Here is a 14,103-nt window from a genome sequence, read left to right as displayed (position 1 = left end):
GCTTATTTTTCTCTCTCTTAAAAATGTAGCCTGGAGAAGCAGAAGTAAGTAAACATTGTTAGGTCAGTTTTGAGTGCTTATTTGTAGTATTTTTTTCTACTGCAGTAGAATTTAGCAATTCTTTTAATCTGCATCTAGATGTGTAACGAACATCATTTATTTTATGCAGTGTAAGACTGACTTCCTTTTGGGTGATGGATGGGGATTCTGTAGGCTTGATAGAATATGTATTCTGTGAAGCTTGCTAGTGTTTGTATTAGATTGTACTGGATTTTTTTTTTTCCTGGAATTGCAAGTGCTATTGTTAGATAATTTCCAGCTTTACTTAATGAGAAAATATCCAGAGTAAGTGTGTTTAGTTCTCTATGGATTCAGTGAAAGCTTAATGGTCAGAGATTGGTGAATGGGAGGGGGGGAGATATTCTACCATATTTTTATAAGAGCATACATAGTATTCATTGTTTCTTGTCTAAAGAACACTTAGATAGCAAAATTTCTGCAGGTTCCTGAAAATGTTCGTAGGCATGGCTGTCCAGTTATAGGAAATAGCCTGTTACAGTTCTATGACATATCTATCCTCCCCAACAGCTACATGTAGGAGGAAATCCTCTGTTACCGACTCTTTATAAAGGGCGTGGCTTAAACTCTTCCCCTCCAGCATACACAGGGATTCCTTACTAGGTTAATACCATTTAATCTCTCTCTTTAACAGGTGAGAGAAAGTAAAAAAAAAGGTCATTTATTTCTTATCAAAGAGAGGCCTAAGGTTGAAAAGAATCATGTCTGTGAATCTTTTCTTTGATTTTGTATTTTCTTATTGCTCTTAGTAGGTGTATAGGCACTTCTGAACGATGACATGTTGAGAAGTTAGAGATTAAAGAACTAAAACAAAAAGCCCTGACCCAAAGGAATGCTTCCATTTGGCTCAAAGTGTTCTTGCCATTTCTGCTAAAATGTGCAGAAATTACTGTACACCGACCTAATTTTTCTTTATTGCAGATCATTCCTATAGGTGTATCCTGAGACTTTCATCCCAATTAAAGAATCTAAGAGGGAGGAAATGCTTATGACTTTTGCATTTTTCCCCCAAACTTTAATATTCTTGAGTACTTGAATATATTTTTAACAATTATAATCATGGTCTAATATAGGTTTTTAGAAATATTCTGTGCCTATTTCTCTCCATTGTGTTCATAAGTTCTGAAAAATTATATGGCCATGGTAATAGTTTGATTATTAAAAATAAAATAAGTCTGTATTGTCAAAGTGACTTAACCCATTTTGATGATCACAATAGTGTGATTTCTTTAGCAGAGAAAGCTGTTTTTTAAAATAAATAGTACCACTTTTTTTTCCAAGAAGATAAGAGCTTTTTTTCTTTGTTGTTTTCCTCTTTTATTATATCTTAATGGAAAACCTACAGAAAATTCAGTGCAGGTACTAATGAAGACACTAATATAAGTTTAAAGGAACATGACTGTAAAAACTCACGAAATGCTCTTGGTTTGTTCATATTTCACAGGCATGTTTTAGAATAGATTTTAGATGATATTTCATTCATTTTCCTTTTGGCATTTTTCTTCATTTGCTATCAACTTCCCAGGACTTAGATAAGACACAAATACAAATCCCAGGGGAAGTGTTGTGATGCTGGACTAAAAGGTGGGAATGCGCTGCTGACCAGAGTGAGCCATGTTCCAGTGTTGAAAATTCTATGCCTCAAGTGTTTATTCAGTACCACCTCATGAAGCTTCAGTGTACGTGGATTATATGTGTAATTGGTTATTTATATAGTTTTGTAGATCTGTAGATAAAAAGCCCTCATTCATTTTTATATGTAATTGTGCTTGGAGTATGTGTTTTATTCTTTTGACTTCAGTAGGCTCTTGTGCATTGTATCTTTGGTGATTTGAAATATCAGGAAAGACAACTTTTCAGAAATGAGAATAATATAGTTGAAATCAGCTCAGCTGAATTACTCTACAGCAAGATAATTTCTTTTGGGTGAACTGATTCCATCATTTTAGTTACTCTTGATATAAGGATTCAGTTTATTGTGGAGCTGCTTTCCAGACTGTCACTTTATAGTTTTTCTACATAAAGATTATATAGTTGCAAACAAAGGTTGTGGAATTTCTTTTGTTGTTGTTTTTTGACTTTTAATTACTTTAATAAAATACATTGTTTTCATAGCAAACTTTAGATTGTTCATGTAATTTTCTCCATACAGCTTTTCTAATGTAAGCCCAGCAAACCATATCTAGTTTTCAGCAGCTTTCTCTCAAGTGAAATAAATGATGTGTCTTATTTATCAGTTGTAGCTAAAATGTTCTACGTTTTTACATGTTTAAACCACAATAAAATATTTTCATGATAGATAATTTTTTTGACCAGGAAATTTCATTTTCTTTTTGGTTCCATTTTTTAAAAGTTTGTTCTGTTTCATTGAGGACATTTTCAAACATACTTGAAAGTAGGATAATAGGATGAGCCTCCCTGGTACCCATCAGTCTACAGATGATCTACTTACTAGTCTCTAAATGACATAAGACATAACCATAGTATCATCACATTAAAAATAATTCACTGGTTCCTTTAAATTTTTTAAATTGTGATAAAATACTCATAACAAAAATCACAAGAAACAAAATCCTAACCATTTTTGTGTAGTAGTGTGTATATTCATGTTGCTGTATAACCTGTCTTCAGAACTTTTCATCTTACAAACTTAAAATTCTGTGTGTATTAAACAACTTGACTCCCTTCTCCCACACTTGGCAACCACCATTTTGCTTTCTGTTTCTGTGAGTTTGACTACTCCAGACACTGCAAATAAGTAGAATCATACAGACCTTGTCATTTTTTGACTGGCATATTTCACTTAGCATAATGTTCCTTCAGGTTTATCCATGTGGTAGCATGTGAGTTCTTTTTTCGAGCCTACTTTTTCTTGGAAGTTTCTGTATTTCCTTTTAAAATTTGAAAAGTATTTTCCCAAATGGCACATTAGCATTTTCTATTTTGAGTAAAAACTATAAAAAAACAAAAGTAATACCAAGTAGATATACCAACTACCACTTTTTTAGACATTTTTTGTGCTATGTTCTCTTTACATGATTATGTGATATGATTTCACTTCATAATTTGGGGTACAAAATACACTTTTTTTTTCCATTTATTTTTATTAGTTGGAGGCTAATTACATCATTGCAGTGGTTTTTGTCATACATTGAAATGAATTAGCCATGGATTTACATGTATTCCCCATCCCGGTCCCCCTCCCACCAAAATACACTTTCAAAGCATATGTGAGTTTTGAGGGACTTCTGGTGGTTCACTGGTTAAGAATCCACACTTCCATTGGAGGGGTCACAGGTTCACTCCCTGGTCTGGGAACTTAAGTTCTGTATGCTGTGCGGTGTGGCCAAAACATAAATAAAAACAAATTTAAGCATCTTAAAATGTGTGATTTTTGAAGCTGTTAATATAAATGACTATATTCGAATGCTTTTTTAGTTTCATTGTCTGGTGAAAAGGAAACTAGTTTTGCCATTTAGTATACTCAGTGTTTAGATTAGATGTTAATTTTGCCACACAGCGGGGAAAAAGCGTTGTTTTATTTATTTTTATAGTTTTTTCCCTATCCTTAGAAAACACAGAGCGTGAAACTTTAGAATAAAGATTTATTTTCTGGCTTGAATGAGATGTGGCATAGCATAATGTTGGAGGAAGAGGAAGAAGCTGGGCTGTGGCTTCATACTTAAATACCAGCTCTTTCCTACTACTAGCTGTGTGAGTCTTTAGAATCTATTTTCATCTATAAAATGGCAGTAACCTTGCCTGTTTATTGTAAGGATGAAATAACATGTAAGTCACTGGTGTGTAGTTATCATGCAGTGGTAGTTAAACTTTCAGTGTTCCTGAAAACTAATGACAGGAACATCTTTTAACTAAAACAGTAAAACTAAAATTCTATAGTGCTGGTACCTTTATAAGATACATTCTTGTACTTGATTTGCATTTGTGCTGTGCTTAGTCACTCAGTCCTGTCTGACTTTTTGCGGCTCCACAGACTAGCCCACCAGGCTCCTCTGTCCATGTAATTTCCCAAGCGAGGATACTGGAGTGGGTTGCTATTTCCTTCTTCAGGGGAATCTTCCCCACCCAAGGATTGAACCGTATCGTATCCTACATTGGCAGGCAGATTCTTTACTGCTTACAGGTGACATTTAATTCTTAATCTCCTTTGAGAAAGACATTTTCATTAAGTAGATTTTAAAAAATACTTTTAAACTGTCATTTATTATAGAGTTCCATTAACCAAGATTTCTGAAAGGAAGCTCATAATGCAAAATCCAAATGTAAACAGTTGAAATAGGGTATATGTGAAAAGAGCCTGGGAAATAGTATAAAATAGGATGAGGCACTGGAGTCTTTGCCCAAATATAAAGTTAAAAAAAAAACAATGTTATTCAAATTACCAGAGCTGAGCAACAGTGTGCAGTATTCAGAGAAGGAGTGGCCAGGGAATAGGACGAGGGAAGACTGAAAAGATTAGTAATGTGAGGGTAATTAGACTCCTCTATTTTGTGTATGTTTGCAAGTTACAGTTTTGTATTTTCAGAATATGCCAAAACAAGAAATGTACCCTAAAACTCCTTTTAGAATGGCAAGCTCAAACTATATAGAAATTGAAAAGGAAATTACACTTTAAATTCTATTCAGAATGGTACATCCTTTAATCAAATGCATCACCTCAGTTTCGGTGCACACTGGAGGAAAAAATGAGTGCAGTGAATGTTGGAAATCTTTCACTGCCAGCTCTGGCCTTCAGTATCTTCAGAGATTCACAGTGGAGAAAGGCTTTATGAATAGAATGAATGCAGGAAATCTTTTCTTGATAAATCCAGTCTCTTTGATCAGCAGAAGGTTCATGTTGGAGAAAGGGCCTTATGAGTGCAGTGAATGAGTTTGGCAGAGTTTGGGGTGGTAACAGTGTGGGAGGACACAAGTGCAGTTATCAGGCAGCAAATAAGACTTTCTAGGAGGACTCTGAGGCACAGAGAGGGTGTGTCTTCTAACCTATATCTCCTAGCAATGGACAGGTATTTGGGATTCAGTGTCAGTTTGCCTATTTCAGGACGGGGAGTCTGGTCACTGTAATCCTTTTTCCCTTCCATCCCAGCTTTGGGAACTCCGAGAACACCTAGTCCACCCTCCGTCCCTACCCCCACTCCTCAAGAGCCCTGCTCATACACTGCACTCCATGCTCAGTGATCACTACTATCCACTGGGAAGAAATGTTGATAGCTTTCCTGTGAATGATCCCATTATCTACCTGGTAATGCTCTGTTCCCACCACCTCTTTGCCACAGCAGTGCACTGGATTTAGGGTAGCCAAGAGTGAAGGAGACTTGGATGATACTGTATGATATCACTTATATGCAATTTAAAAACAATACAAATAAATGCACATGCAAAATAGAAACAAACTCATAGATTTAGGGGCTTCACTGCTGGCTCACTGATGAAGAACTTGCCTGCTAATGCAGGAGATGTGGGTTCAATCCCTGTGTCAGGATGATGATCTGGAGGAGGAAATGGCAACCCACTCTAATATTCTTGCCTGGAGAATCTCATGGACAGGGGAGCCTGGCAGGTTACAGTCCATGGGATCGCAAAGAGTCAGACACAACAACTACACAATAATATGTCTTCAGAACATTTGTAACGATCTTTGGAGTTCTCAGCAGCTGCACTAACAACTAACTAGAAGAGCAAAACTTTGATTAAAAACACTATTTGGTCCTCCATATCACCAAAACATTGAAATAGAGAAGAGTAAGTACCTCACTATCAATTGGCTACCTTGGCAGCTAAATAGTTCTATTACATGAAGGGATATTAGATCGTTTTTCTTCTTTCAGCATACTTTGTTTTATTGCTGCAATAGCTATTGAGAGTGAGCAGATTGTTAAGAACATTAAGGAAGATGCTTTTCAGATTTTTAGTCATGCTAAGGTTTTAATGGCTCAGTGGTAAAGAATCCATGCAGGGTTTGATCCCTGGGTTAGGAAGATCCCCTGGAGAAGGAAGTGGGTACCCACTCCAGTATGCTTGCCTGGGAAATCCCACAGACAGAGGAGCCTGTTGGGCTACAGCCCATGAGGTCGCAAAAGAGTCGGTCAGGACTTAGCAACTGAACAACAACAAAACATTTTAATATAGGCTCTGTCAAACTTCACTCCTGGGAAACTGGACCTATTATAGGCCTCCTTCACAGGGTGCAGTGCTGTGTCAAAAAACAAAAGGTGTTCTAAGTAGTTTTTTTTTTAATATTTATAGTGTCCAATCACTGTAACATTTTGCTAATGTGACTTTCAACTCTAAATTCCAAGATCACATATGTACCTTATGTATTTCATAGGGTGCTTATCCTCAACTTCTCCTGATATATCCATCTTATTTTAAGAATGTATGCTCTCCAGAAAAATCTGCAGCCTGTCCAATCTGTGCCAAATACTATATATATGTGCCACAAAGCAGAAATACCACTCGAGTACGTCCCAAGAGGCTTCAACATATAAAAATACTCGCTGAATTCTGAATTAATTGCCCTAGAAGCTTGCTTGCTAACGTGCTAAGTGGCTTCAGTCAGACTGAACTTAACCTCGGTGTCTGATTCTCTGAGACTCCATAGACTGTGGCCCGCCAGGCTCCTCTGTTCATGGGAATTCCCAGGCAAGAATACCAGAGTGGGCTGCTGTGCCCTCCTCCAGGGGATCTTCCTGACCCAGGGATGGAACCCATGTCTCATGTCTCCTGCATTGGCAGTAAGATTCTTTACCACTAGCGCCACCTGGGAAACCCAAATACTAGGCATTTGTTAGAAATAAAGTCTTTCAAACCGGGAATGATCTTTTTACCTGTTTGTTCTCTTGATTGGAATTTGTCGAAACCTCTCAGAATATTATTTACTTGCATGTATTATGAGGTCTCATTTATTCTTTTTTCTATTACATAATAGAGCCATGACTAACAATGTATGAAGAATGAGAGAAAGTTTTGGTGCTAAGATAAAGCGTTACTCTGCCTGCTCTATATTTTAGAACTTATAATACCATGCACAAGTTGCAGAATTCCAGATCTGTTTCTGAATATTTCTAGAACAGCTTCTCTTGTAATAGTCTTCATGATTAACATGATTAACAATCACAGCACATACACTGATAGTGTCCTTCTGTGAAGAGTAGGACCTTTGCTGACAAAGGTCTGTATAGTCAAAGCTATGGTTTTTCCAGTAATCATGTATGGATATGAGAATTGGACCATAAAGAAGGCTGAGTGCCAAAAATTTGATGCCTTCGAACTGTGGTGCTGGAAAAAGAGTCCCTTGGACTGCAAGGAGATCAAACCAGTCAATCCTAATCAGTCCTGAATATTCATTGGAAGGACTGATGCTGAAGATGAAGCTCCAATACTTTGGCCACCTGATGCGAAGAGCTGACTCATTGGAAAAGACCCTGATGCTGGGAAAGATTGAGGGCAAGAGGAGAAAGGGCTGGCAGAGGATGAGATGGTTGGATGGCATCACTGACTCAATGAACATGAGTTTGAGCAAACTCTGGGAGACAAGGAAGGACAGGGAAGCCTGGTGTGCTGCTTTCCATGGGGGTCACAAAGAGTCAGATATAGCAACTGAGCCACAACAAGTGTGAAGCGTTAAGATGATTCTCTTAGGTATTCAGTTCAGTTCAGTTCATTTGCTCGGTTATGTCCGACTCTTTGAGACCCTATGAGCTGCAGCATGCCAGGCCTCCCTGTCCATCATCAACTCCCGGAGTCCACCCAAACCCATGTCCATTGAGTCGATGATGCCATTCAATCATCTTATCCTCTGTTGTCCCCTTCTCCTCCTGCCCTCAATCTTTCCCAGCATCAGGGTCTTTTCCAGTGAGTCGACTCTTCGCATCAGGTGGTCAAAGTATTGGAGTTTTAGTTTCAACATCAGTCCTTCCAATGAACACCCAGGACTGATCTTCTTTAGGATGGACTGGTTGGATCTCCTTGTAGTCCAAGGGACTCTCAAAGAGTCTTCTCCAACACCACAGTTCAAAAGTAACAATTTGTCGGCACTCAGCTTTCTTTATCGTCCAACTCTCACATCCATACATGACCACTGGAAAAACCATAGCCGTTACTAGACGGACCTTTGTTGGCAAAGTAAGTTCTCTGCTTTTTAATATGCTATCTAGGTTGGTCATAACTTTCCTTTCAAGTAGTAAGCATGTTTTAATTTCATGGCTGCAGTCACCATCTGCAGTGATTTTGGAGCCCAGAAAAATAAAGTCAGCCACTGTTTCCACTGTTTCCCCATCTATTTGCCATGAAGGGATAGGACCAGATGCCATGATCTTAGTTTTCTGAATGTTGAGCTTTAAGCCAACTTTTTCACTCTCCTCTTTCACTTTCATCAAGAGGCTCTTTAGTTCTTCTTCACTTTCTGCCATAGGGTGGTGTCATCTGCATATCTGAGGTTATTGATATTTCTTGATTCCAGTTTGTGCTTCATCCAGCCCAGCGTTTCTCATGATGCTGCATATAAGTAAAATAATCAGGGTGACAATATACAGACTTGACGTACTCCTTTTCCTATTTGGAACCAGTCTGTTGTTCCATGTCCAGTTGTAACTGTTGCTTCCTGACCTGCATACAGATTTCTCAGGAGGCAGGTCAGGTGGTCTGGTATTCCCATCTCTTTCAGAATTTTCCACAGTTTATTGTGATCCACACAGTCAAAGGCTTTGGCATAGTCAAGAAAGCAGAAATAGATGTTTTTCTGGAACTCTCTTGCTTTTTCGATGATCCAGCGGATGTTGGCTATCTGATCTCTGGTTCCTCTGCCTTTTCTAAAACCAACTTGAACATCTGGAAGTTCATGGTTCATATATTGCTGAAGCCTGGCTTGTAGAATTTTAAGCATTACTATCGTGTGAGATGAGTGCAGTTGTGTGGTAGTTTGAGCATTCTTTGGCATTGCCTTTCTTTGGGATTGGAATGAAAACTGACCTTTTCCAGTCCTGTGGCCACTGCTGAGTTTTCCAAATTTGCTGGCATTTGAGTGCAACACTTTCACAGTATCATCTTTCAGGATTTGAAATAGCTTAACTGGAATTCCATCACATCCACTTGCTTTGTTCATAGTGATGCTTCCTAAGGCCCACTTGACTTCACATTTCAGGAGGTCTGGCTCTAGATGAGTGATCACACCATTGTGATTACCTGGATTGTGAAGATCTTTTGTATATAGCTCTTCTGTGTATTCTTGCCACGTCTTCTTAATATCTTCTGCTTTTGTTAGGTCCATACCATTTCTGTCCTTTATCGAGCTCATCTTTGCATGAAATGTTCCCTTGGTATCTCTAGTTTTCTTGAAGAGATCTCTAGTCTTTCCCATTCTATTGTTTTCCTCTATTTCCTTTGCATTGATTGCTGAGGAAGGCTTTCTTATCTCTCCTTGCTATTCTTTGGAACTCTGCATTCAAATGGGTATATCTTTCCTTTCCTCCTTTGCTTTTCACTTTTCTTCTTTTCACACAGCTATTTGTAAGGCCTCCTCAGACAGCCATTTTGCTTTTTTGCATTTCTTTTTCTTGGGGATGGTCTTGATTCCTGTCTCCTGTACAATGTCATGAACCTCCTGTACATGTCCATAGCTCATCAGGCACTCTGTCTATCAGATCTAGTCCCTTAAATCTATTTCTCACTTCCACTGTATAGTCATAAGGGATTTGATTTAGGCCATACCTGAATGGTCTAGTGGTTTTCTCCACTTTCTTCAATTTTAGTCTGAATTTGGCAATAAGGAATTCATGATCTGAGCCACAGTTAGCTCCCGGTCTTGTTTTTGCTGACTGTATAGAGCTCCATCTTTGGCTGCAAAGAATATAATCAATCTGATTTCGATGTCAACCATCTGGTGATGTCCATGTGTAGAATCTTCTCTTGTGTTTTTGGAAGAGGGTGTTTGCTATGACCAGTGCATTCTCTTGGCAGAACTCTATTAGCCTTTGCCCTGCTTCATTGCATGCTCCAAGGCCACATTTGCCTGTTACTCCAGGTGTTTCTTGACTTCCTACTTTTGCATTCCAGTCCCCTATAATGAAAAGGACATCTTTTTGGGGTGTTAATTCTAGAAGGTCTTGTAGGTTTTCATAGAACTGTTCAACTTCAGCTTCTTCAGTGTTACTGGTCGGGGCATAGACTTGGATTACTGTGATATTGAATGGTTTGCCTTGGAAATGAACAGAGGTCATTCTGTTTTTTTTTGAGATTGCATCTGAGTACAGAATTTCGGATTCTTGTTGACTATGATGGCTACTCCATTTCTTCTAAGGGATTCTTGCCCACAGTAGTAGATATAATGGTCATCTGAGTTAAATTCACCCATTCCAGTCCATCTTAGTTCGCTGATTCCTAGAATGTCAATGTTTACTCTTTTCCATCTCCTATTTGACCACTTCCAATTTGCCTTGATTCTTGGACCTAACATTCCAGGTTCCTATGCAATATTGTTCTTTACAGCATTGAACCTTGCTTCTTTCACCAGTTCCATCCACAACTGCTTGTCACAAAGTTCAAAGTTCTCAGCTACTCAGATCACCACAAGTATGGCTTTCCTTGTACTTCATATATCCTTATAAAACTTGGATTATATGGAAAAAAACTTCAAGTTATTTTTAGTGCCTAAGTATACTAATACCTACCCACCCATCTTTATCCTAGATTTCAGCCTTTTGTCAGTTTATCTTGATGTCCTTACATGTACCCACTGAGAATCCAAAAGCCCTTGAAGACCTTGCAAATCTCCTTATATCTGTGTGGGAGATGGTGTACCTCTTGCAACAGACCTTTCTGTTGAATATAGAGAAGGATATAATGTGCTTTCAGAGAAAATAGAGGACTTGCCTGCCTGCCTTCCCTCTTCTGATTGCCTTCTAGGACTTTTATTTCTCCTCACTTTCTCTGAAGCTTTCAGTTCTTTCCTTGCAGAATGTATTGAAGACAACAAGGTAAATATGTTAAAATATCTGATCTTGCCTAAAATGATATTTCTCTCTGATTAATTTGTGCAGATACTTACCTCTGACCCAAACCCTGCCCAGAGCAATAAGCAAGACTGGGTGGGGTGAAAGCACGAAGTGTTAGATATAATCACTTCCATCATCTCATGTCTGAATGCGTCTAGTTGTCAGACACCTCAAGACCTTAGAACTCTTTGGTTATTTTGGGTGGAATGTGATTTCTAAAGATGAATTTCTGACCTGAGTATCTTAAACAGGTGTATATTAGCTTCTCAAGGGCTTGATAATCAGAAAGTTCACAAAAGCTTGAGTACCTCCTTGAAAACCCAGCTGTTTGTATTTTGTAGCCCAGCAGGATTTGGCCAAACCATACAACAGAATCCCCAGACTGCAAAGACTTCTTTCAGCTTTGTCCTGTAGCAAACAGTGGCTTCCAGTCACTTCCCGGCTGTGTGGTGATGGTCACGATTTCCTTATCAGCATGAGCACACCATCCACTTTACTGAGTTCATCAACAAATTGAGTATTTACTTGCACTTGGCACTGTTCTAGGCACAGGGGGTGTAGGGTGATGTTAGAATAAGGTCTTTTTTTATGGAATTTATATCCTCATGGGAGGAGCCAGAGAGTAAATCAAGTAAGATCATTTCCAATGGTAAAAGTTACTGAAAAACAAAAAGCAGGGAGGCGAGACAGAAAGTGGGTGAGGGGTGCTTCTTTTAGATGCATGATAGGTAGCCAAAAGTGGCTCAGTGGTAAAGAATCTGCCTGCCAAGCAGGAGACATGGATTCCATCCCTGGGTCAGGAAGATTCCCTGGAGGAGGAAATGGCTACCAACTCCGGTGTGCTTGCCTGTCAAATTCCGTGAACAGAGGAGCTTGGTGGGCTACAGTCCATGGGGTTGCAAAGAGTCAGACATGCCTTAGTGACTAAACAGCAACAGCAGCAAAGAGCTGCAGAGTTGCAGAGCTGCTAAATTTTGAGCTGAGACCTGAGTGAGAAGATGGCACTGGCTAAGTGAAGATAGGGCGCCAGGTGCTCCAGGTTGAGGAAGCTGCAGGAATGGCTGTGTTAAGGAGGAAGCAGTGTTGACCTGGTGAGGAAGGGAAAGCTGTCAGCGTGGCTCCAGTGCAGTGAGGAAAGGAAGGCATGGCATGAGGTGAGGTTAAGAAGAACTTGACAGTTTTAAGCAAGGGAGTGGTGTAGCTTCAGAAGATCACTGGCCACTGTGCACAGCAGCAAGAGGAGAAACAGGTAACCTAGTTAGGAAGCTCTTGGCTGTGAAGATTAAATGATATCGTGTAAGTGAGTGTGTCTAGCATTGCCCTGAGCACATAGCAGCTCTCTGATAAATAATTCAACCTCGCCTCTTATCATTTTCTTGGATCTTGTGATTCCTTTCTTCCCCACAGAGGCTAAGCATTCACTTTAAGGTTAACTTCACTTGACCTCTCTTAGACAAATTGAGCTAGGTCAGGATATAGCACCCCTATTGTTCTCAGACTGGTATATGTTGTTGTTCAGTCAATAGGTTGTGTCTGATTCTTTGCAACCCCGTGGGCTGCAGCACGCCAGGCTCCTTTGTCTTCCACTATCTCCTGGAGTTTGCTCAAATTCATGTATTTGAGTATTGGTGATACTATCTAACCATCTCATCCTCAGACTTTGGAAAACACTTTCAAATTGATTGGGCAACTAAATGTTTTGGGATCTGATAATCTGATTGATGCACTGAGTCAGAGTCTTTGGGCACAAATCATAGAGACCATCTCTTGCTAAATTAAGCCAAAAGGAATTCAGTGGAAGGCTGTGTAGACTCAGAGAGCTGACAGGGCCAGATGGAGAGCTGGATGTGGGAGTCAGGAGGCCGAGGAGGGCAGCAGGCGAGAGAGCTGGAATCACTGTGGTGGGCAGTCTGGCCAGCACCCCACCCCCCCAGGAAGGATCACAGCTCTAGCCTTGCTCAGCCTCTGTGTTCTTCTACCTGAAGTTTGGATTCCAGGAAGGGGGCACTTGGTGGACCTAGCTTTCCAGTCATCAGTGTTTAAAAAACAAATAACTTGAATGGCTACAAACAATCATTTAGTGTAGTTTACCAAGACTCTATTATTAGAAACTTGGGTTATTTCCACTTTTTTCCTCAATAATGCTGTGATGAACATCACCATGCATAACATTTTAATTTTCATTCTTTAAAAAGAACTTTTAGATTCTTCCCAGATATGAAATAATTGGGTCAAAGAATACAAATATTTTAAAGCTCATGTGATGTCTGTTGTCAACTTTCTTTCCAAAAATGTACCATTTTAGACTTTGTATAATGTTGGGCAATGGATATTTCACCACATCTTTGCCAGCACTGGGAATTTGTGACATACTATTAAAAAAATAATTCAAATTGGAAGAAATTACTTGCTCCCAGCTGGGAGATTTTTGGAATCTATAAAACAGAGGGTGATTTTGGCAAGCTGCATAGATGACTGAAGTAACTGGTCCAGTCATCTGAAAAAGTGTGTAGGTCTAAAGCAATTCCACTTGCAGGAGCCATACTGAGTGGCAGTCATATTACTAGAGCTACACTAATTTTCTCTGACGTCTGAGGCAAAAGGCCAAAGATGCCTGATAGGAATCTCTTGTAACTAAATTTTTAAAAAAAATCACTATTTTACATTTTTTAGAAGAGAGAAATTATGTAATAACTTAAGTGTAAGTCTTTGGCTTCAGCTACTTTCAATTTTTTGTTCTATTTTGGCAAGTGAGTTTTCCACGTTTGAGTAGAGTTGTTATAGAAGAGGGATCAGGGGAGATAGAAAGGAAGAAATCGTTGGTAGGTACATGAGAAAAATCAAGCCAAGCAATGCTGTGTGTGCCTGTTTTCCAGACCAGGGGCCACTTAGGCAGGTTTCCATTTTTCTGCTATATCCTGGAGTGTGTTAGGAGGAAATTTTCCCTTCTCCCAGATGACTTGTTGTGAAATACTGCAAGATCTTCCTGCACTTTGTTGTTGTTCAGTAGCTA

Source organism: Odocoileus virginianus, chromosome 4 (genome assembly GCF_023699985.2).
Source record: "Odocoileus virginianus isolate 20LAN1187 ecotype Illinois chromosome 4, Ovbor_1.2, whole genome shotgun sequence".
Taxonomy (NCBI): domain Eukaryota; kingdom Metazoa; phylum Chordata; class Mammalia; order Artiodactyla; family Cervidae; genus Odocoileus; species Odocoileus virginianus.
The sequence above is the reverse complement of the archived record's forward strand: the minus strand, read 5'-3'. Positions refer to the sequence as shown.